At 43.9% G+C, this 21869-nt stretch overlaps 12 non-coding genes across 12 annotated transcripts; all 12 read left to right on the forward strand.

Moving 5' to 3' along the window:
• The first annotated feature begins 1095 nt into the window (after positions 1 to 1095).
• Positions 1096 to 1214, forward strand: LOC123489720. The gene has a single exon (XR_006660612.1). It is a non-coding gene; the product is annotated as a 5S ribosomal RNA (ribosomal RNA).
• A 1153-nt stretch (positions 1215 to 2367) lies between these two features.
• On the forward strand, positions 2368 to 2485 carry LOC123489726. The gene has a single exon (XR_006660618.1). It is a non-coding gene; the product is annotated as a 5S ribosomal RNA (ribosomal RNA).
• Positions 2486 to 3637: 1152 nt separating this feature from the next.
• Positions 3638 to 3756, forward strand: LOC123489728. The gene has a single exon (XR_006660620.1). It is a non-coding gene; the product is annotated as a 5S ribosomal RNA (ribosomal RNA).
• Positions 3757 to 6163: 2407 nt separating this feature from the next.
• LOC123489729 lies at positions 6164 to 6282 on the forward strand. Its single transcript, XR_006660621.1, has one exon. It is a non-coding gene; the product is annotated as a 5S ribosomal RNA (ribosomal RNA).
• Positions 6283 to 7432: 1150 nt separating this feature from the next.
• On the forward strand, positions 7433 to 7551 carry LOC123489730. The gene has a single exon (XR_006660622.1). It is a non-coding gene; the product is annotated as a 5S ribosomal RNA (ribosomal RNA).
• Positions 7552 to 8710: 1159 nt separating this feature from the next.
• LOC123489731 lies at positions 8711 to 8829 on the forward strand. The gene has a single exon (XR_006660623.1). It is a non-coding gene; the product is annotated as a 5S ribosomal RNA (ribosomal RNA).
• Positions 8830 to 9992: 1163 nt separating this feature from the next.
• Positions 9993 to 10111, forward strand: LOC123489721. The gene has a single exon (XR_006660613.1). It is a non-coding gene; the product is annotated as a 5S ribosomal RNA (ribosomal RNA).
• Positions 10112 to 11259: 1148 nt separating this feature from the next.
• Positions 11260 to 11377, forward strand: LOC123489727. The gene has a single exon (XR_006660619.1). It is a non-coding gene; the product is annotated as a 5S ribosomal RNA (ribosomal RNA).
• Positions 11378 to 12537: 1160 nt separating this feature from the next.
• LOC123489722 lies at positions 12538 to 12656 on the forward strand. The gene has a single exon (XR_006660614.1). It is a non-coding gene; the product is annotated as a 5S ribosomal RNA (ribosomal RNA).
• Positions 12657 to 13813: 1157 nt separating this feature from the next.
• LOC123489723 lies at positions 13814 to 13932 on the forward strand. The gene has a single exon (XR_006660615.1). It is a non-coding gene; the product is annotated as a 5S ribosomal RNA (ribosomal RNA).
• A 1171-nt stretch (positions 13933 to 15103) lies between these two features.
• Positions 15104 to 15222, forward strand: LOC123489725. The gene has a single exon (XR_006660617.1). It is a non-coding gene; the product is annotated as a 5S ribosomal RNA (ribosomal RNA).
• A 5627-nt stretch (positions 15223 to 20849) lies between these two features.
• LOC123489724 lies at positions 20850 to 20968 on the forward strand. The gene has a single exon (XR_006660616.1). It is a non-coding gene; the product is annotated as a 5S ribosomal RNA (ribosomal RNA).
• Positions 20969 to 21869: the final 901 nt, after the last annotated feature.

Genomic DNA, 21869 nt, shown 5'->3' on the forward strand with positions numbered 1-21869 from the left:
AAGAATACAAACTGATTGATGAGAAAGGACAACAGTGAAATCAGAATTTCAAATGAAGAACTGAAGAAAAGAAAGTATGAGAAGGAACTGACGGGAACGTAGAATAATGGGAGTAAGGTGAAAATAACAATCATGGAATTGTATGAGAGGAATAAGGAAGTTGTGGAACAATACTTGGATGTGGAGAAGAGACGGAAATAAGTATGAAATAACAATGTTAAGTAAAGGGAAGAGAAAGACTAATGGATTGGCTAAAGTATAAAGAACTGTAAACTGCAGAAAAGAGACGATGACTTGAGGTGTCCGTTTTGAACTTGCCTGTATACATTACAGATGGGGAGATATATGAGAAACTGAAGAGGCTGGAAAGTGAAGGAAGCCAATCAAGAGGAGGATGTGGCCAGGAACAGACATTGTAGACGGGACGAGATTTTGCAAGGTGAAGTTTTCAGACAATGTGCAATCCTTTGCATATTCTACCAAATCTTAACACTGTGAGGGATTTGAGTATTTTGGTAAAGAATAGTGAAGGATGTAGTATGTATTCAGTGCATAATGGATGTAGAATTACTTGACATAAAATGAGAACAAGGGATTATGCTGGAGAATGTTTGAACATAGGTAATGTGTGTGAAAAGGGATAGACGAGTAGAGTATGTAAGAAGGGAAAAGATCACTTAATTTTTGCAAACAATGGACCCTCACTTCTGAGGAAGAGGAGGGGAGTGTGTTTATGGAGGGAGAAAAAGAGAGGGACATGGGGAGTGTGGGATTCAGAGACAGTGGCAGATATGCCTGAAGAGTGCCGTAATGTCTTCTGGCAAAACAAAAACAGTAGGTTTGAAAGGACTTGTTGTGGTCTCGATTATAACCTCCGGGCAAAAAATGGATTACAGTGCATCCCTAAATGGTACAGAAGCCTGAGAAATATGAGCAAATTTGAGTAGGTTTTAGTGTTGTTAAGGCAGACATGTTGTGTTTCACAGAGACCAAGAAGATTCCAAAATACAGGAGTCACAAAGTGGATACGTTTCTGTGTCCCTTTCAGAGTGAGTGACACATTGACTTTATATAGTGTACCAAGAGTTGTTCCCCGCTTACGGCCATACCAGCCTGAATACGCCCGATCTCGTCCGATCTCGGAAGCTAAGCAGGGTCGGGCCTGGTTAGTACTTGGATGGGAGACCGCCTGGGAATACCAGGTGCTGTAAGCTTTTTGTCCCAGTAGAGCGTGCTCTTGTGTCATGGAGCAACTGCCTTTTATTTATCACCCTAATAATATCATGGATTGTTATTGGACTAAATGCAGTTTGTGTGTGCTGCCCTGCCCTGATCAAATCAAATAATGGACAGTGCGTTTCCCTCAAAATATAGGCAGTACATGCAGCCTTTGTTTTTAGTCTAGGAGACAGTCAATGTCTGTAGTCCATTAGGGCACTATAAAATCCCTTCAATGTTTTGCCTGATTCCGTTAATTCCCAAGTTCCCTTTTCTCCGTTTAGATTTCCCCGCTGACCGTTTGTCCCTGTTTTGGCAGGTTTTCGCTCTCAAAAGTACACCTTTTTAATAGCAAAACAGCACAATTGGATGTTCTATGTCCACAACAATGTTTAAACCCTATCAGGTGACCATTTGTGAGGTCTGGGAAAAATGTAAGACATTTAGATTTTGGGGTGTAGTTACCCTTAAATGCAAGCGTGCACCAGGAAGAGACCTTTGTTTGGTTAAGCGGTGTTGCTGTAGAACAAATGGCCACTGGAGTGATGCAAATGATCACGGTATAATTCTGCCAGGCAGGCATAGGCTACTTTGTAGTTAACATTTACTTGCGAAGGTTTTGGGGAAAGCCATTCCTTCCCTACCAGAAGAAGGTTATCATTAGCATCATCGCTAACGGCTACACAAAGTGTAGACATACGCGCGCACCGCACACATGCACACAGACAGGGGCATTCCTGTGCCGTTTCAGAAAGTTCATGGAAATACGAATCACTGATGCATTTTGTTCATGTCTTATGATTGACTTGGGCAAATGAATGCGTTTTCTAACAAGTTGAATAGATTTAGTTGATTTCTTACTAAGTTCAATAAATGTTTGAATATTGTTGAATTTCGGTTTAATGTCTGGATTCCGTGATTCGGTCCGCAACGCCTATTTTATAGGGCCCTAGTCAATGAACTTGTCATAAATCAACATAGGATATGCCCTCTCCCCCCCAACAAGACTCAAATATATATATATATATAATGGAAATGTAAGCAAGGGTTGAGCTTCTTCAGTTTGTGTCACAAAGTGGATACGTTTCTGTGTCCCTTTCAGAGTGAGTGACACATTGACTTTATATAGTGTACCAAGAGTTGTTCCTCGCTACGGCCATACCAGCCTGAATACGCCCGATCTCGTCCGATCTCGGAAGCTAAGCAGGGTCGGGCCTGGTTAGTACTTGGATGGGAGACCGCCTGGGAATACCAGGTGCTGTAAGCTTTTTGTCCCAGTAGAGCGTGCTTTGTGTCATGGAGCAACTGCCTTTTATTTATCACCCTAATAATATCATGGATTGTTATTGGACTAAATGCAGTTTGTGTGTGCTGCCCTGCCCTGATCAAATCAAATAATGGACAGTGCGTTTCCTCAAAATATAGGCAGTACATGCAGCCTTTGTTTTTAGTCTAGGAGACAGTCAATGTCTGTAGTCCATTAGGGCACTATAAAATCCCTTCAATGTTTTGCCTGATTCCGTTAATTCCCAAGTTCCCTTTTCTCCGTTTAGATTTCCCCGCTGACCGTTTGTCCCTGTTTTGGCAGGTTTTCGCTCTCAAAAGTACACCTTTTTAATAGCAAAACAGCACAATTGGATGTTCTATGTCCACAACAATGTTTAAACCCTATCAGGTGACCATTTGTGAGGTCTGGGAAAAATGTAAGACATTTAGATTTTGGGGTGTAGTTACCCTTAAATGCAAGCGTGCACCAGGAAGAGACCTTTGTTTGGTTAAGCGGTGTTGCTGTAGAACAAATGGCCACTGGAGTGATGCAAATGATCACGGTATAATTCTGCCAGGCAGGCATAGGCTACTTTGTAGTTAACATTTACTTGCGAAGGTTTTGGGGAAAGCCATTCCTTCCCTACCAGAAGAAGGTTATCATTAGCATCATCGCTAACGGCTACACAAAGTGTAGACATACGCGCGCACCGCACACATGCACACAGACAGGGGCATTCCTGTGCCGTTTCAGAAAGTTCATGGAAATACGAATCACTGATGCATTTTGTTCATGTCTTATGATTGACTTGGGCAAATGAATGCGTTTTCTAACAAGTTGAATAGATTTAGTTGATTTCTTACTAAGTTCAATAAATGTTTGAATATTGTTGAATTTCGGTTTAATGTCTGGATTCCGTGATTCGGTCCGCAACGCCTATTTTATAGGGCCCTAGTCAATGAACTTGTCATAAATCAACATAGGATATGCCCTCTTCCCCCCAACAAGACTCAAAATATATATATATATATTGGAAATGTAAGCAAGGGGTTGAGCTTCTTCAGTTTGTGTCACAAAGTGGATACGTTTCTGTGTCCCTTTCAGAGTGAGTGACACATTGACTTTATATAGTGTACCAAGAGTTGTTCCCTCGCTTACGGCCATACCAGCCTGAATACGCCCGATCTCGTCCGATCTCGGAAGCTAAGCAGGGTCGGGCCTGGTTAGTACTTGGATGGGAGACCGCCTGGGAATACCAGGTGCTGTAAGCTTTTGTCCCAGTAGAGCGTGCTCTTGTGTCATGGAGCAACTGCCTTTTATTTATCACCCTAATAATATCATGGATTGTTATTGGACTAAATGCAGTTTGTGTGTGCTGCCCTGCCCTGATCAAATCAAATCAAATAATGGACAGTGCGTTTCTCAAAATATAGGCAGTACATGCAGCCTTTGTTTTTAGTCTAGGAGACAGTCAATGTCTGTAGTCCATTAGGGCACTATAAAATCCCTTCAATGTTTTGCCTGATTCCGTTAATTCCCAAGTTCCCTTTTCTCCGTTTAGATTTCCCCGCTGACCGTTTGTCCCTGTTTTGGCAGGTTTTCGCTCTCAAAAGTACACCTTTTTAATAGCAAAACAGCACAATTGGATGTTCTATGTCCACAACAATGTTTAAACCCTATCAGGTGACCATTTGTGAGGTCTGGGAAAAATGTAAGACATTTAGATTTTGGGGTGTAGTTACCCTTAAATGCAAGCGTGCACCAGGAAGAGACCTTTGTTTGGTTAAGCGGTGTTGCTGTAGAACAAATGGCCACTGGAGTGATGCAAATGATCACGGTATAATTCTGCCAGGCAGGCATAGGCTACTTTGTAGTTAACATTTACTTGCGAAGGTTTTGGGGAAAGCCATTCCTTCCCTACCAGAAGAAGGTTATCATTAGCATCATCGCTAACGGCTACACAAAGTGTAGACATACGCGCGCACCGCACACATGCACACAGACAGGGGCATTCCTGTGCCGTTCAGAAAGTTCATGGAAATACGAATCACTGATGCATTTTGTTCATGTCTTATGATTGACTTGGGCAAATGAATGCGTTTTCTAACAAGTTGAATAGATTTAGTTGATTTCTTACTAAGTTCAATAAATGTTTGAATATTGTTGCATTTCGGTTTAATGTCTGGATTCCGTGATTCGGTCCGCAACGCCTATTTTATAGGGCCCTAGTCAATGAACTTGTCATAAATCAACATAGGATATGCCCTCTTCCCCCCCCAAAAAAAAATACTCTATATATATTGGAAATGTAAGCAAGGGTTGAGCTTCTTCAGTTTGTGTCACAAAGTGGATACGTTTCTGTGTCCCTTTCAGAGTGAGTGACACATTGACTTTATATAGTGTACCAAGAGTTGTTCCCTCGATACGGCCATACCAGCCTGAATACACCCGATATCGTCCGATCTCGGAAGCTAAGCAGGGTCGGGCTTGGATGGGAGACCGCCTGGGAATACCAGGTGCTGTAAGCTTTTTGTCCCAGTAGAGCGTGCTCTTGTGTCATGGAGCAACTGCCTTTTATTTATCACCCTAATAATATCATGGATTGTTATTGGACTAAATGCAGTTTGTGTGTGCTGCCCTGCCCTGATCAAATCAAATAAAATGGACAGTGCGTTTCCTCAAAATATAGGCAGTACATGCAGCCTTTGTTTTTAGTCTAGGAGACAGTCAATGTCTGTAGTCCATTAGGCACTATAAAATCCCTTCAATGTTTTGCCTGATTCCGTTAATTCCCAAGTTCCCTTTTCTCCGTTTAGATTTCCCGCTGACCGTTTGTCCCTGTTTTGGCAGGTTTTCGCTCTCAAAAGTACACCTTTTTAATAGCAAAACAGCACAATTGGATGTTCTATGTCCACAACAATGTTTAAACCCTATCAGGTGACCATTTGTGAGGTCTGGGAAAAATGTAAGACATTTAGATTTTGGGGGTGTAGTTACCCTTAAATGCAAGCGTGCACCAGGAAGAGACCTTTGTTTGGTTAAGCGGTGTTGCTGTAGAACAAATGGCCACTGGAGTGATGCAAATGATCACGGTATAATTCTGCCAGGCAGGCATAGGCTACTTTGTAGTTAACATTTACTTGCGAAGGTTTTGGGGAAAGCCATTCCTTCCCTACCAGAAGAAGGTTATCATTAGCATCATCGCTAACGGCTACACAAAGTGTAGACATACGCGCGCACCGCACACATGCACACAGACAGGGGCATTCCTGTGCCGTTTCAGAAAGTTCATGGAAATACGAATCACTGATGCATTTTGTTCATGTCTTATGATTGACTTGGGCAAATGAATGCGTTTTTAACAAGTTGAATAGATTTAGTTGATTTCTTACTAAGTTCAATAAATGTTTGAATATTGTTGAATTTCGGTTTAATGTCTGGATTCCGTGATTCGGTCCGCAACGCCTATTTTATAGGGCCCTAGTCAATGAACTTGTCATAAATCAACATAGGATATGCCCTCTTCCCCCCCAACAAGACTCAAATATATATATATATATGGAAATGTAAGCAAGGGTTGAGCTTCTTCAGTTTGTGTCACAAAGTGGATACGTTTCTGTGTCCCTTTCAGAGTGAGTGACACATTGACTTTATATAGTGTACCAAGAGTTGTTCCTCGCTTACGGCCATACCAGCCTGAATACGCCCGATCTCGTCCGATCTCGGAAGCTAAGCAGGGTCGGGCCTGGTTAGTACTTGGATGGGAGACCGCCTGGGAATACCAGGTGCTGTAAGCTTTTGTCCCAGTAGAGCGTGCTCTTGTGTCATGGAGCAACTGCCTTTTATTTATCACCCTAATAATATCATGGATTGTTATTGGACTAAATGCAGTTTGTGTGTGCTGCCCTGCCCTGATCAAATCAAATAATGGACAGTGCGTTTCCTCAAAATATAGGCAGTACATGCAGCCTTTGTTTTTAGTCTAGGAGACAGTCAATGTCTGTAGTCCATTAGGGCACTATAAAATCCCTTCAATGTTTTGCCTGATTCCGTTAATTCCCAAGTTCCCTTTTCTCCGTTTAGATTTCCCGCTGACCGTTTGTCCCTGTTTTGGCAGGTTTTCGCTCTCAAAAGTACACCTTTTAATAGCAAAACAGCACAATTGGATGTTCTATGTCCACAACAATGTTTAAACCCTATCAGGTGACCATTTGTGAGGTCTGGGAAAAATGTAAGACATTTAGATTTTGGGGGTGTAGTTACCCTTAAATGCAAGCGTGCACCAGGAAGAGACCTTTGTTTGGTTAAGCGGTGTTGCTGTAGAACAAATGGCCACTGGAGTGATGCAAATGATCACGGTATAATTCTGCCAGGCAGGCATAGGCTACTTTGTAGTTAACATTTACTTGCGAAGGTTTTGGGGAAAGCCATTCCTTCCCTACCAGAAGAAGGTTATCATTAGCATCATCGCTAACGGCTACACAAAGTGTAGACATACGCGCGCACCGCACACATGCACACAGACAGGGGCATTCCTGTGCCGTTCAGAAAGTTCATGGAAATACGAATCACTGATGCATTTTGTTCATGTCTTATGATTGACTTGGGCAAATGAATGCGTTTTCTAACAAGTTGAATAGATTTAGTTGATTTCTTACTAAGTTCAATAAATGTTTGAATATTGTTGAATTTCGGTTTAATGTCTGGATTCCGTGATTCGGTCCGCAACGCCTATTTTATAGGGCCCTAGTCAATGAACTTGTCATAAATCAACATAGGATATGCCCTCTTCCCCCCCCCAACAAGACTCAAATATATATAATATATGGAAATGTAAGCAAGGGGTTGAGCTTCTTCAGTTTGTGTCACAAAGTGGATACGTTTCTGTGTCCCTTTCAGAGTGAGTGACACATTGACTTTATATAGTGTACCAAGAGTTGTTCCCTCGCTTACGGCCATACCAGCCTGAATACGCCCGATCTCGTCCGATCTCGGAAGCTAAGCAGGGTCGGGCCTGGTTAGTACTTGGATGGGAGACCGCCTGGGAATACCAGGTGCTGTAAGCTTTTTGTCCCAGTAGAGCGTGCTCTTGTGTCATGGAGCAACTGCCTTTTATTTATCACCCTAATAATATCATGGATTGTTATTGGACTAAATGCAGTTTGTGTGTGCTGCCCTGCCCTGCAATCAAATCAAATAATGGACAGTGCGTTTCCTCAAAATATAGGCAGTACATGCAGCCTTTGTTTTTAGTCTAGGAGACAGTCAATGTCTGTAGTCCATTAGGGCACTATAAAATCCCTTCAATGTTTTGCCTGATTCCGTTAATTCCCAAGTTCCCTTTTCTCCGTTTAGATTTCCCGCTGACCGCTTTGTCCCTGTTTTGGCAGGTTTTCGCTCTCAAAAGTACACCTTTTAATAGCAAAACAGCACAATTGGATGTTCTATGTCCACAACAATGTTTAAACCCTATCAGGTGACCATTTGTGAGGTCTGGGAAAAAATGTAAGACATTTAGATGTTGGGGTGTAGTTACCCTTAAATGCAAGCATGCACCAGGAAGAGACCTTTGTTTGGTTAAGCGGTGTTGCTGTAGAACAAATGGCAACTGGAGTGATGCAAATGATCACGGTATAATTCTGCCAGGCAGGCATAGGCTACTTTGTAGTTAACATTTACTTGCGAAGGTTTTGGGGAAAGCCATTCCTTCCCTACCAGAAGAAGGTTATCATTAGCATCATTGCTAACGGCTACACAAAGTGTAGACATACGCACGCACCGCACACATGCACACAGACAGGGGCATTCCTGTGCCGTTTCAGAAAGTTCATGGAAATACGAATCACTGATGCATTTTGTTCATATCTTATGATTGACTTGGGCAAATGAATGCGTTTTCTAACAAGTTGAATAGATTTAGTTGATTTCTTACTAAGTTCAATAAATGTTTGAATATTGTTGAATTTCGGTTTAATGTCTGGATTCCGTGATTCGGTCCGCAACGCCTATTTTATAGGGCCCTAGTCAATGAACTTGTCATAAATCAACATAGGATATGCCCTCTTCCCCCCCCCACAAGACTCAAATATATATATATATATATATTGGAAATGTAAGCAAGGGTTGAGCTTCTTCAGTTTGTGTCACAAAGTGGATACGTTTCTGTGTCCCTTTCAGAGTGAGTGACACATTGACTTTATATAGTGTACCAAGAGTTGTTCCCTCGCTTACGGCCATACCAGCCTGAATACGCCCGATCTCGTCCGATCTCGGAAGCTAAGCAGGGTCGGGCCTGGTTAGTACTTGGATGGGAGACCGCCTGGGAATACCAGGTGCTGTAAGCTTTTTGTCCCAGTAGAGCGTGCTCTTGTGTCATGGAGCAACTGCCTTTTATTTATCACCCTAATAATATCATGGATTGTTATTGGACTAAATGCAGTTTGTGTGTGCTGCCCTGCCCTGATCAAATCAAATAATGGACAGTGCGTTTCCTCAAAATATAGGCAGTACATGCAGCCTTTGTTTTTAGTCTAGGAGACAGTCAATGTCTGTAGTCCATTAGGGCACTATAAAATCCCTTCAATGTTTTGCCTGATTCCGTTAATTCCCAAGTTCCCTTTTTCTCCGTTTAGATTTCCCCGCTGACCGTTTGTCCCTGTTTTGGCAGGTTTTCGCTCTCAAAAGTACACCTTTTAATAGCAAAACAGCACAATTGGATGTTCTATGTCCACAACAATGTTTAAACCATATCAGGTGACCATTTGTGAGGTCTGGGAAAAATGTAAGACATTTAGATTTTGGGGGTGTAGTTACCCTTAAATGCAAGCGTGCACCAGGAAGAGACCTTTGTTTGGTTAAGCGGTGTTGCTGTAGAACAAATGGCCACTGGAGTGATGCAAATGATCACGGTATAATTCTGCCAGGCAGGCATAGGCTACTTTGTAGTTAACATTTACTTGCGAAGGTTTTGGGGAAAGCCATTCCTTCCCTACCAGAAGAAGGTTATCATTAGCATCATCGCTAACGGCTACACAAAGTGTAGACATACGCGCGCACCGCACACATGCACACAGACAGGGGCATTCCTGTGCCGTTACAGAAAGTTCATGGAAATACGAATCACTGATGCATTTTGTTCATGTCTTATGATTGACTTGGGCAAATGAATGCGTTTTCTAACAAGTTGAATAGATTTAGTTGATTTCTTACTAAGTTCAATAAATGTTTGAATATTGTTGAATTTCGGTTTAATGTCTGGATTCCGTGATTCGGTCCGCAACGCCTATTTTATAGGGCCCTAGTCAATGAACTTGTCATAAATCAACATAGGATATGCCCTCTTCCCCCCCCCCAACAAGACTCAAATATATATATATATATATATATATTGGAAATGTAAGCAAGGGTTGAGCTTCTTCAGTTTGTGTCACAAAGTGGATACGTTTCTGTGTCCCTTTCAGAGTGAGTGACACATTGACTTTATATAGTGTACCAAGAGTTGTTCCTCGCTTACGGCCATACCAGCCTGAATACGCCCGATCTCGTCCGATCTCGGAAGCTAAGCAGGGTCGGGCCTGGTTAGTACTTGGATGGGAGACCGCCTGGGAATACCAGGTGCTGTAAGCTTTTGTCCCAGTAGAGCGTGCTCTTGTGTCATGGAGCAACTGCCTTTATTTATCACCCTAATAATATCATGGATTGTTATTGGACTAAATGCAGTTTGTGTGTGCTGCCCTGCCCTGATCAAATCAAATAATGGACAGTGCGTTTCCTCAAAATATAGGCAGTACATGCAGCCTTTGTTTTTAGTCTAGGAGACAGTCAATGTCTGTAGTCCATTAGGGCACTATAAAATCCCTTCAATGTTTTGCCTGATTCCGTTAATTCCCAAGTTCCCTTTTCTCCGTTTAGATTTCCCCGCTGACCGCTTGTCCCTGTTTTGGCAGGTTTTCGCTCTCAAAAGTACACCTTTTTAATAGCAAAACAGCACAATTGGATGTTCTATGTCCACAACAATGTTTAAACCATATCAGGTGACCATTTGTGAGGTCTGGGAAAAATGTAAGACATTTAGATTTTGGGGTGTAGTTACCCTTAAATGCAAGCGTGCACCAGGAAGAGACCTTTGTTTGGTTAAGCGGTGTTGCTGTAGAACAAATGGCCACTGGAGTGATGCAAATGATCACGGTATAATTCTGCCAGGCAGGCATAGGCTACTTTGTAGTTAACATTTACTTGCGAAGGTTTTGGGGAAAGCCATTCCTTCCCTACCAGAAGAAGGTTATCATTAGCATCATCGCTAACGGCTACACAAAGTGTAGACATACGCGCGCACCGCACACATGCACACAGACAGGGGCATTCCTGTGCCGTTTCAGAAAGTTCATGGAAATACGAATCACTGATGCATTTTGTTCATGTCTTATGATTGACTTGGGCAAATGAATGCGTTTTTAACAAGTTGAATAGATTTAGTTGATTTCTTACTAAGTTCAATAAATGTTTGAATATTGTTGAATTTCGGTTTAATGTCTGGATTCCGTGATTCGGTCCGCAACGCCTATTTTATAGGGCCCTAGTCAATGAACTTGTCATAAATCAACATAGGATATGCCCTCTTCCCCCCCAACAAGACTCAAATATATATATATATATTGGAAATGTAAGCAAGGGTTGAGCTTCTTCAGTTTGTGTCACAAAGTGGATACGTTTCTGTGTCCCTTTCAGAGTGAGTGACACATTGACTTTATATAGTGTACCAAGAGTTGTTCCTCGCTACGGCCATACCAGCCTGAATACGCCCGATCTCGTCCGATCTCGGAAGCTAAGCAGGGTCGGGCCTGGTTAGTACTTGGATGGGAGACCGCCTGGGAATACCAGGTGCTGTAAGCTTTTTGTCCCAGTAGAGCGTGCTCTTGTGTCATGGAGCAACTGCCTTTTATTTATCACCCTAATAATATCATGGATTGTTATTGGACTAAATGCAGTTTGTGTGTGCTGCCCTGCCCTGATCAAATCAAATAATGGACAGTGCGTTTCTCAAAATATAGGCAGTACATGCAGCCTTTGTTTTTAGTCTAGGAGACAGTCAATGTCTGTAGTCCATTAGGGCACTATAAAATCCCTTCAATGTTTTGCCTGATTCCGTTAATTCCCAAGTTCCCTTTTCTCCGTTTAGATTTCCCCGCTGACCGCTTGTCCCTGTTTTGGCAGGTTTTCGCTCTCAAAAGTACACCTTTTTAATAGCAAAACAGCACAATTGGATGTTCTATGTCCACAACAATGTTTAAACCCTATCAGGTGACCATTTGTGAGGTCTGGGAAAAATGTAAGACATTTAGATTTTGGGGGTGTAGTTACCCTTAAATGCAAGCGTGCACCAGGAAGAGACCTTTGTTTGGTTAAGCGGTGTTGCTGTAGAACAAATGGCCACTGGAGTGATGCAAATGATCACGGTATAATTCTGCCAGGCAGGCATAGGCTACTTTGTAGTTAACATTTACTTGCGAAGGTTTTGGGGAAAGCCATTCCTTCCCTACCAGAAGAAGGTTATCATTAGCATCATCGCTAACGGCTACACAAAGTGTAGACATACGCGCGCACCGCACACATGCACACAGACAGGGGCATTCCTGTGCCGTTTCAGAAAGTTCATGGAAATACGAATCACTGATGCATTTTGTTCATGTCTTATGATTGACTTGGGCAAATGAATGCGTTTTCTAACAAGTTGAATAGATTTAGTTGATTTCTTACTAAGTTCAATAAATGTTTGAATATTGTTGAATTTCGGTTTAATGTCTGGATTCCGTGATTCGGTCCGCAACGCCTATTTTATAGGGCCCTAGTCAATGAACTTGTCATAAATCAACATAGGATATGCCCTCTTCCCCCCCCCCCAACAAGACTCAAATATATATATATATATATATTGGAAATGTAAGCAGGGGTTGAGCTTCTTCAGTTTGTGTCACAAAGTGGATACGTTTCTGTGTCCCTTTCAGAGTGAGTGACACATTGACTTTATATAGTGTACCAAGAGTTGTTCCCTCGCTTACGGCCATACCAGCCTGAATACGCCCGATCTCGTCCGATCTCGGAAGCTAAGCAGGGTCGGGCCTGGTTAGTACTTGGATGGGAGACCGCCTGGGAATACCAGGTGCTGTAAGCTTTTTGTCCCAGTAGAGCGTGCTCTTGTGTCATGGAGCAACTGCCTTTTATTTATCACCCTAATAATATCATGGATTGTTATTGGACTAAATGCAGTTTGTGTGTGCTGCCCTGCCCTGATCAAATCAAATAATGGACAGTGCGTTTCCCTCAAAATATAGGCAGTACATGCAGCCTTTGTTTTTAGTCTAGGAGACAGTCAATGTCTGTAGTCCATTAGGGCACTATAAAATCCCTTCAATGTTTTGCCTGATTCCGTTAATTCCCAAGTTCCCTTTTCTCCGTTTAGATTTCCCCGTTGACCGTTTGTCCCTGTTTTGGCAGGTTTTCGCTCTCAAAAGTACACCTTTTTAATAGCAAAACAGCACAATTGGATGTTCTATGTCCACAACAATGTTTAAACCCTATCAGGTGACCATTTGTGAGGTCTGGGAAAAATGTAAGACATTTAGATTTTGGGGTGTAGTTACCCTTAAATGCAAGCGTGCACCAGGAAGAGACCTTTGTTTGGTTAAGCGGTGTTGCTGTAGAACAAATGGCCACTGGAGTGATGCAAATGATCACGGTATAATTCTGCCAGGCAGGCATAGGCTACTTTGTAGTTAACATTTACTTGCGAAGGTTTTGGGGAAAGCCATTCCTTCCCTACCAGAAGAAGGTTATCATTAGCATCATCGCTAACGGCTACACAAAGTGTAGATATACGCGCGCACCGCACACATGCACACAGACAGGGGCATTCCTGTGCCGTTTCAGAAAGTTCATGGAAATACGAATCACTGATGCATTTTGTTCATGTCTTATGATTGACTTGGGCAAATGAATGCGTTTTCTAACAAGTTGAATAGATTTAGTTGATTTCTTACTAAGTTCAATAAATGTTTGAATATTGTTGAATTTCGGTTTAATGTCTGGATTCCGTGATTCGGTCCGCAACGCCTATTTTATAGGGCCCTAGTCAATGAACTTGTCATAAATCAACATAGGATATGCCCTCTTCCCCCCCCCCAACAAGACTCAAATATATATATATATATATTGGAAATGTAAGCAAGGGTTGAGCTTCTTCAGTTTGTGTCACAAAGTGGATACGTTTCTGTGTCCCTTTCAGAGTGAGTGACACATTGACTTTATATAGTGTACCAAGAGTTGTTCCTCGCTTACGGCCATACCAGCCTGAATACGCCCGATCTCGTCCGATCTCGGAAGCTAAGCAGGGTCGGGCCTGGTTAGTACTTGGATGGGAGACCGCCTGGGAATACCAGGTGCTGTAAGCTTTTGTCCCAGTAGAGCGTGCTCTTGTGTCATGGAGCAACTGCCTTTTATTTATCACCCTAATAATATCATGGATTGTTATTGGACTAAATGCAGTTTGTGTGTGCTGCCCTGCCCTGATCAAATCAAATAATGGACAGTGCGTTTCCCTCAAAATATAGGCAGTACATGCAGCCTTTGTTTTTAGTCTAGGAGACAGTCAATGTCTGTAGTCCATTAGGGCACTATAAAATCCCTTCAATGTTTTGCCTGATTCCGTTAATTCCCAAGTTCCCTTTTCTCCGTTTAGATTTCCCCGTTGACCGTTTGTCCCTGTTTTGGCAGGTTTTCGCTCTCAAAAGTACACCTTTTTAATAGCAAAACAGCACAATTGGATGTTCTATGTCCACAACAATGTTTAAACCCTATCAGGTGACCATTTGTGAGGTCTGGGAAAAATGTAAGACATTTAGATTTTGGGGTGTAGTTACCCTTAAATGCAAGCGTGCACCAGGAAGAGACCTTTGTTTGGTTAAGCGGTGTTGCTGTAGAACAAATGGCCACTGGAGTGATGCAAATGATCACGGTATAATTCTGCCAGGCAGGCATAGGCTACTTTGTAGTGAACATTTACTTGCGAAGGTTTTGGGGAAAGCCATTCCTTCCCTACCAGAAGAAGGTTATCATTAGCATCATCGCTAACGGCTACACAAAGTGTAGATATACGCGCGCACCGCACACATGCACACAGACAGGGGCATTCCTGTTCCGTTTCAGAAAGTTCATGGAAATACGAATCACTGATGCATTTTGTTCATGTCTTATGATTGACTTGGGCAAATGAATGCGTTTTCTAACAAGTTGAATAGATTTAGTTGATTTCTTACTAAGTTCAATAAATGTTTGAATATTGTTGAATTTCGGTTTAATGTCTGGATTCCGTGATTCGGTCCGCAACGCCTATTTTATAGGGCCCTAGTCAATGAACTTGTCATAAATCAACATAGGATATGCCCTCTTCCCCCCCAACAAGACTCAAAATATATATATATATATATATATATATATATATATTGGAAATGTAAGCAAGGGTTGAGCTTCTTCAGTTTGTGTCACAAAGTGGATACGTTTCTGTGTCCCTTTCAGAGTGAGTGACACATTGACTTTATATAGTGTACCAAGAGTTGTTCCCTCGCTTACGGCCATACCAGCCTGAATATGCCCGATCTCGTCCGATCTCGGAAGCTAAGCAGGGTCGGGCCTGGTTAGTACTTGGATGGGAGACCGCCTGGGAATACCAGGTGCTGTAAGCTTTTTGTCCCAGTAGAGCCCGATGTGAGAGAGCCATCGGGAGAGGTTGTGTTTTTCTCTAGCAGGAGGTAAGCTTCTCATATGGTGTTGAGTAAAGCTTAAACCATGTATTAGATCGTAGGTAGGTAGTTAGTTGTAGTTAGGTATTGTAGTTATTGTAGGTTAGTATTGTTGTTATTGTAGGTTTCCGTAGGTAATTATTGTAGGTTAGTATCGAAGCACGAGGCTAGCTAGCTAGCGGGTAGCTACTGGTAACGTTTAGCAACGGTGGAGAGCTGTTTCCAATGTTAATGTGCTGCTAGCCAACGTTTAATTTTTGCTGCGTTATGCGTTATGAAAGGAACTAGACACGGACATGAATTATCTGTTTAGTGTGTTAACACACTCTTGGCAGTTTGTTGTAACCAAGTATTGGTGCTAAACTGTGTGTTAATGGATGCTAGCATGCTAGTTAGCTATGGCGTCATAGCTAGGCATCGTGGGTTGTTGTGGGTAGTTACTGTAGGTTGGCAGTGTCTTCGGCCGTGCCGGCTGTAGCACGAAGCGAGCTAACTAGCCGTTTTCGAACAGAGTCAGAGTCAACACAGTAGCCATTGTGTGCCGGGTGTAGCACGAAGCTAGCTAGCTAGCCGTTCTCCAAACAAAGTCAACACAGTGGCCATTGCTAGCTACCCAACACGACCAGCTAACTGTACTGTAGTAGCTAAATACAATATACTTGTCCTAGCTAGCCAACGTTTAATCATTGCTGCGTCATGAAAGGAACTTGACACAGACACGAATGATCTGTTTAGTGTGTTAACTCACTATTGGTGGTTTGTTGTGACCAAGTGTTGGTGCTAAACTGTGTGTTACTGGATGCTAGCATGCTAGTTAGCTAGTTAACACACTATTGGTGGTTTGTTGTGACCAAGTGTTGGTGCTAAACTGTGTGTTATTGTTATTGGATGCTATCATGCTAGTTAGCTATGGTGTCATAGTTAGCTAGCTGAATAAAGTGGGTTGAGTCTATTCCTTTAAACATTGAACCGCTGTGGTTCACAACAATTCTGATTTCTAAAGGTGGAAGTTGGGAGAGTTTTTGTTCGGGTGGTTCAGTGAAACAATTTTAGTTTCTGAGGTAGAAGTTTTTGGTGAGGGAGGCCCTGCTCTCTCCTCTCCCAGATGCTTAGCTCATTTCATTCCGATCTCCTCTGCATTTTTGTAGCCATTTGCTACAGCCTGTCAACTATGCCTCTGCCTATCCCTGTTCTCTCCTCTCTGCACAGGCTACACAAACGCACCACACCGCGTGGCTGCTGCCTCTCTAACCTGGTGGTCCCTGCACGCACCCCACACCTGGAGTTCCAGGTCTCAGGCAGCCTCTGGAACTGCCGTTCTGCTGCCAACAAAGCTGACTTCATCCCAGCCTATGCCAACCTCCAGTCCCTCGACTTCCTGGCGCTGACGGAAACATGGATTACCACTGAAAACACTGCTACTCCTACTGCTCTCTCCTCGTCTGACCATGTGTTCTCGCATACCCCGAGAGCATCTGGTCAGAGGGGTGGTGGTACAGGAATCCTCATCTCTCCCAAGTGGACATTCTCAATTGTTCCCCTAACCCATCTGTCTATCTCCTCATTTGAATTCCATGCTGTCACAGTCACTAGCCCATTTAAGCTTAATATCCTTGTCATCTATCGCCCTCCAGGTTCCCTTGGAGAGTTCATCAATGAGCTTGACGCCTTGATAAGTTCCTTTCCTGAGGATGGCTCACCCCTCACAGTTTTGGGGGATTTCAACCTCCCTATGTCCACATTTGACTCATTTCTCTCTGCCTCCTTCTTTCCACTCCTCTCCTCTTTTGACCTCACCCTCTCACCGTCCCCCCTACTCACAAGGCAGGCAATACGCTTGACCTCATCTTCACTAGATGCTGCTCCTCTACTAATCTCACTGCAACTCCCCTCCATGTCTCCGACCACTACTTTGTTTCCTTTTCTCTCTCGCTCTCCTCCCACACTACTCACTCTGCCCCTACACAGATGGTAATGCGCCGCCGCAACCTTCGCTCTCTCTCTCCCACTACTCTCTCCTCTTCCATCCTATCATCTCTTCCCTCTGCTCAATCCTTCTCCCTCCAATCTCCTGATTCTGCCTCCTCAACCCTCCTCTCCTCCCTTTCTGCATCCTTTGACTCTCTGTGTCCCCTATCCTCCCGGCCGGCTCGGTCCTCCCCTCCAGCTCCGTGGCTTGATGACTCATTGCGAGCTCACAGAACAGAGCTCCGGGCAGCGGAGCGGAAATGGAAGAAAACTAAACTCCCTGCCGACCTGGCATCTTTTCACTCCCTCCTCTCTACATTTTCTTCATCTGTTTCTGCTGCTAAGGCCACCTTCTACCACTCTAAATTCCAAGCATCTGCCTCTAACCCTAGGAAGCTCTTTGCCACATTTTCCTCCCTCCTGAATCCTCCCCCCCTCCTCTCTCTCTGTGGATGACTTCGTCAACCACTTTGAAAAGAAGGTTGACGACATCCGATCCTCGTTTGTTAAGTCTAATGACACTGCTGGTCCTGCTCACACTGCCCTACCCTATGCTTTGACTTCTTTCTCCCCTCTCTCTCCAGATAAAATCCTGCGACTTGTGACTGCAGGCCGCCCAACAACCTGCCCGCTTGACCCCATCCCCTCCTCTCTTCTCCAGACCATCTCCGGTGACCTTCTCCCCTACCTCACCTCGCTGATCAACTCATCCTTGACCGCTGGCCATGTCCCTTCCGTCTTCAAGAGAGCGAGAGTTGCTCCCCTTCTCAAAAAAACCAACACTCGACCCCACTGATGTCAACAACTACAGACCAGTATCCCTTCTTTCTTTTCTTTCCAAAACTATTGAGCGTGCCGTCTTTAGCCAACTCTCTTGCTATCTCTCTCAGAATGACCTTCTTGATCCAAACCAATCAGGTTTCAGGACTGGTCATTCAACTGAGACTGCTCTTCTCTGTGTCACGGAGGCTCTCCGCACTGCTAAAGCTAACTCTCTCTCCTCTGCTCTTGTCCTTCTAGACCTGTCTGCTGCCTTTGATACTGTGAACCATCAGATCCTCCTCTCCACCCTCTCCGAGCTGGGCATCTCCGGCGCGGCTCACTCCTGGATTGCGTCCTACCTGACCGGTCGCTCCTACCAAGTGGCGTGGCGAGAAGCTGTCTCCGCACCACGTGCTCTCACCACTGGTGTCCCCCAGGGCTCAGTTCTAGGCCCTCTCCTTTTCTCCCTATACACCAAGTCACTTGGCTCTGTCATATCCTCACACGGCCTCTCCTATCATTGCTACGCTGACGATACACAACTAATCTTCTCCTTTCCCCCTTCTGATAACCAGGTGGCGAATCGCATCTCTGCATGTCTGGCAGACATATCAGTATGGATGACGGATCACCACCTCAAGCTGAACCCTGGCAAGACGGAGCTGCTCTTCCTCCCGGGGAAGGACTGCCCGTTCCATGATCTCGCCATCACGGTTGACAACTCCGTTGTGTCCTCCTCCCAGAGTGCGAAGAGCCTTGGCGTGACCCTGGACAACACCCTGTCGTTCTCCGCTAACATCAAGGCGGTGACCCGCTCCTGCAGGTTCATGCTCTACAACATTCGGAGAGTACGACCCTGCCTCACACAGGAAGCGGCACAGGTCCTAATCCAGGCACTTGTCATCTCCCGTCTGGATTACTGCAACTCGCTGTTGGCTGGCCTCCCTGCATGTGCCATTAAACCCCTACAACTCATCCAGAATGCCGCAGCCCGTCTGGTGTTCAACCTTCCCAAGTTCTCTCACGTCACCCCCCTCCTCCGCACACTCCACTGGCTTCCAGTTGAAGCTCGCATCCGTTACAAGACCATGGTGCTTGCCTTTGGAGCAGCGAGGGGAACGGCACCTCTGTACCTTCGGGCTCTGATCAGTCCCTACACCCAAACGAGGGCATTGCGTTCATCCACCTCTGGCCTGCTGGCTCCCTTCCTCTGCGGAAGCATAGTTCCCGCTCAGCCCAGTCAAAACTGTTCGCTGCTCTGGCACCCCAATGGTGGAACAAGCTCCCTCACGACGCCAGGACAGCGGAGTCACTCACCACCTTCCGGAGACATTTGAAACCCCACCTCTTTAAGGAATACCTGGGATAGGATAAAGCAATCCTTCTACCCCCCCACACACACAGCGGAGTCGCTCACCACCTTCCGGAGACATTTGAAACCCCACCTCTTTAAGGAATACCTGGGATAGGATAAAGTAATCCTTCTACCCCCCCCAAAAATTGTAAAGTGGTTATCCCACTGGCTATAGGGTGAATGCATCAATTTGTGAGTCGCTCTGGACTAGAGCGTCTGCTAAATGACGTAAATGTGCCCTTGAGCAAGGCACTTAACCCTAATTGCTCCTGTAAGTCGCTCTGGATAAGAGCGTCTGCTAAATGACTTAAATGTAAATGTAAATGTAAATGTAGAGCGTGCTCTTGTGTCATGGAGCAACTGCCTTTTATTTATCACCCTAATAATATCATGGATTGTTATTGGACTAAATGCAGTTTGTGTGTGCTGCCCTGCCCTGATCAAATCAAATAATGGACAGTGCGTTTCCCTCAAAATATAGGCAGTACACGCAGCCTTTGTTTTTAGTCTAGGAGACAGTCAATGTCTGTAGTCCATTAGGGCACTATAAAATCCCTTCAATGTTTTGCCTGATTCCGTTAATTCCCAAGTTCCCTTTTCTCCGTTTAGATTTCCCCGTTGACCGTTTGTCCCTGTTTTGGCAGGTTTTCGCTCTCAAAAGTACACCTTTTTAATAGCAAAACAGCACAATTGGATGTTCTATGTCCACAACAATGTTTAAACCCTATCAGGTGACCATTTGTGAGGTCTGGGAAAAATGTAAGACATTTAGATTTTTGGGGGTGTAGTTACCCTTAAATGCAAGAGTGCACCAGGAAGAGACCTTTGTTTGGTTAAGCGGTGTTGCTGTAGAACAAATGGCCACTGGAGTGATGCAAATGATCACGGTATAATTCTGCCAGGCAGGCATAGGCTACTTTGTAGTTAACATTTACTTGCGAAGGTTTTGGGGAAAGCCATTCCTTCCCTACCAGAAGAAGGTTATCATTAGCATCATCGCTAACGGCTACACAAAGTGTAGATATACGCGCGCACCGCACACATGCACACAGACAGGGGCATTCCTGTGCCGTTTCAGAAAGTTCATGGAAATACGAATCACTGATGCATTTTGTTCATGTCTTATGATTGACTTGGGCAAATGAATGCGTTTTCTAACAAGTTGAATAGATTTAGTTGATTTCTTACTAAGTTCAATAAATGTTTGAATATTGTTGAATTTCGGTTTAATGTCTGGATTCCGTGATTCGGTCCGCAACGCCTATTTTATAGGGGCTTAGTCAATGAACTTGTCATAAATCAACATAGGATATGCCCTCTTCCCCCCAACAAGACTCAAAAATATATATATATATATATATATATATTGGAAATGTAAGCAAGGGTTGAGCTTCTTCAGTTTGTGTCACAAAGTGGATACGTTTCTGTGTCCCTTTCAGAGTGAGTGACACATTGACTTTATATAGTGTACCAAGAGTTGTTCCTCGCTTACGGCCATACCAGCCTGAATACGCCCGATCTCGTCTGATCTCGGAAGCTAAGCAGGGTCGGGCCTGGTTAGTACTTGGATGGGAGACCGCCTGGGAATACCAGGTGCTGTAAGCTTTTGTCCCAGTAGAGCGTGCTCTTGTGTCATGGAGCAACTGCCTTTTATTTATCACCCTAATAATATCATGGGTTGTTATTGGACTAAATGCAGTTTGTGTGTGCTGCCCTGCCCTGATCAAATCAAATAATGGACAGTGCGTTTCCCTCAAAATATAGGCAGTACATGCAGCCTTTGTTTTTAGTCTAGGAGACAGTCAATGTCTGTAGTCCATTAGGGGCACTATAAAATCCCTTCAATGTTTTGCCTGATTCCGTTAATTCCCAAGTTCCCTTTTCTCCGTTTAGATTTCCCCGTTGACCGTTTGTCCCTGTTTTGGCAGGTTTTCGCTCTCAAAAGTACACCTTTTTAATAGCAAAACAGCACAATTGGATGTTCTATGTCCACAACTATGTTTAAACCCTATCAGGTGACCATTTGTGAGGTCTGGGAAAAATGTAAGACATTTAGATTTTGGGGTGTAGTTACCCTTAAATGCAAGAGTGCACCAGGAAGAGACCTTTGTTTGGTTAAGCGGTGTTGCTGTAGAACAAATGGCCACTGGAGTGATGCAAATGATCACGGTATAATTCTGCCAGGCAGGCATAGGCTACTTTGTAGTTAACATTTACTTGCGAAGGTTTTGGGGAAAGCCATTCCTTCCCTACCAGAAGAAGGTTATCATTAGCATCATCGCTAACGGCTACACAAAGTGTAGACATACGCGCGCACCGCACACATGCACACAGACAGGGGCATTCCTGTGCCGTTTCAGGAAGTTCATGGAAATACGAATCACTGATGCATTTTGTTCATGTCTTATGATTGACTTGGGCAAATGAATGCGTTTTCTAACAAGTTGAATAGATTTAGTTGATTTCTTACTAAGTTCAATAAATGTTTGAATATTGTTGAATTTCG

Source organism: Coregonus clupeaformis, unplaced genomic scaffold (genome assembly GCF_020615455.1).
Source record: "Coregonus clupeaformis isolate EN_2021a unplaced genomic scaffold, ASM2061545v1 scaf3226, whole genome shotgun sequence".
Classification (NCBI taxonomy): domain Eukaryota; kingdom Metazoa; phylum Chordata; class Actinopteri; order Salmoniformes; family Salmonidae; genus Coregonus; species Coregonus clupeaformis.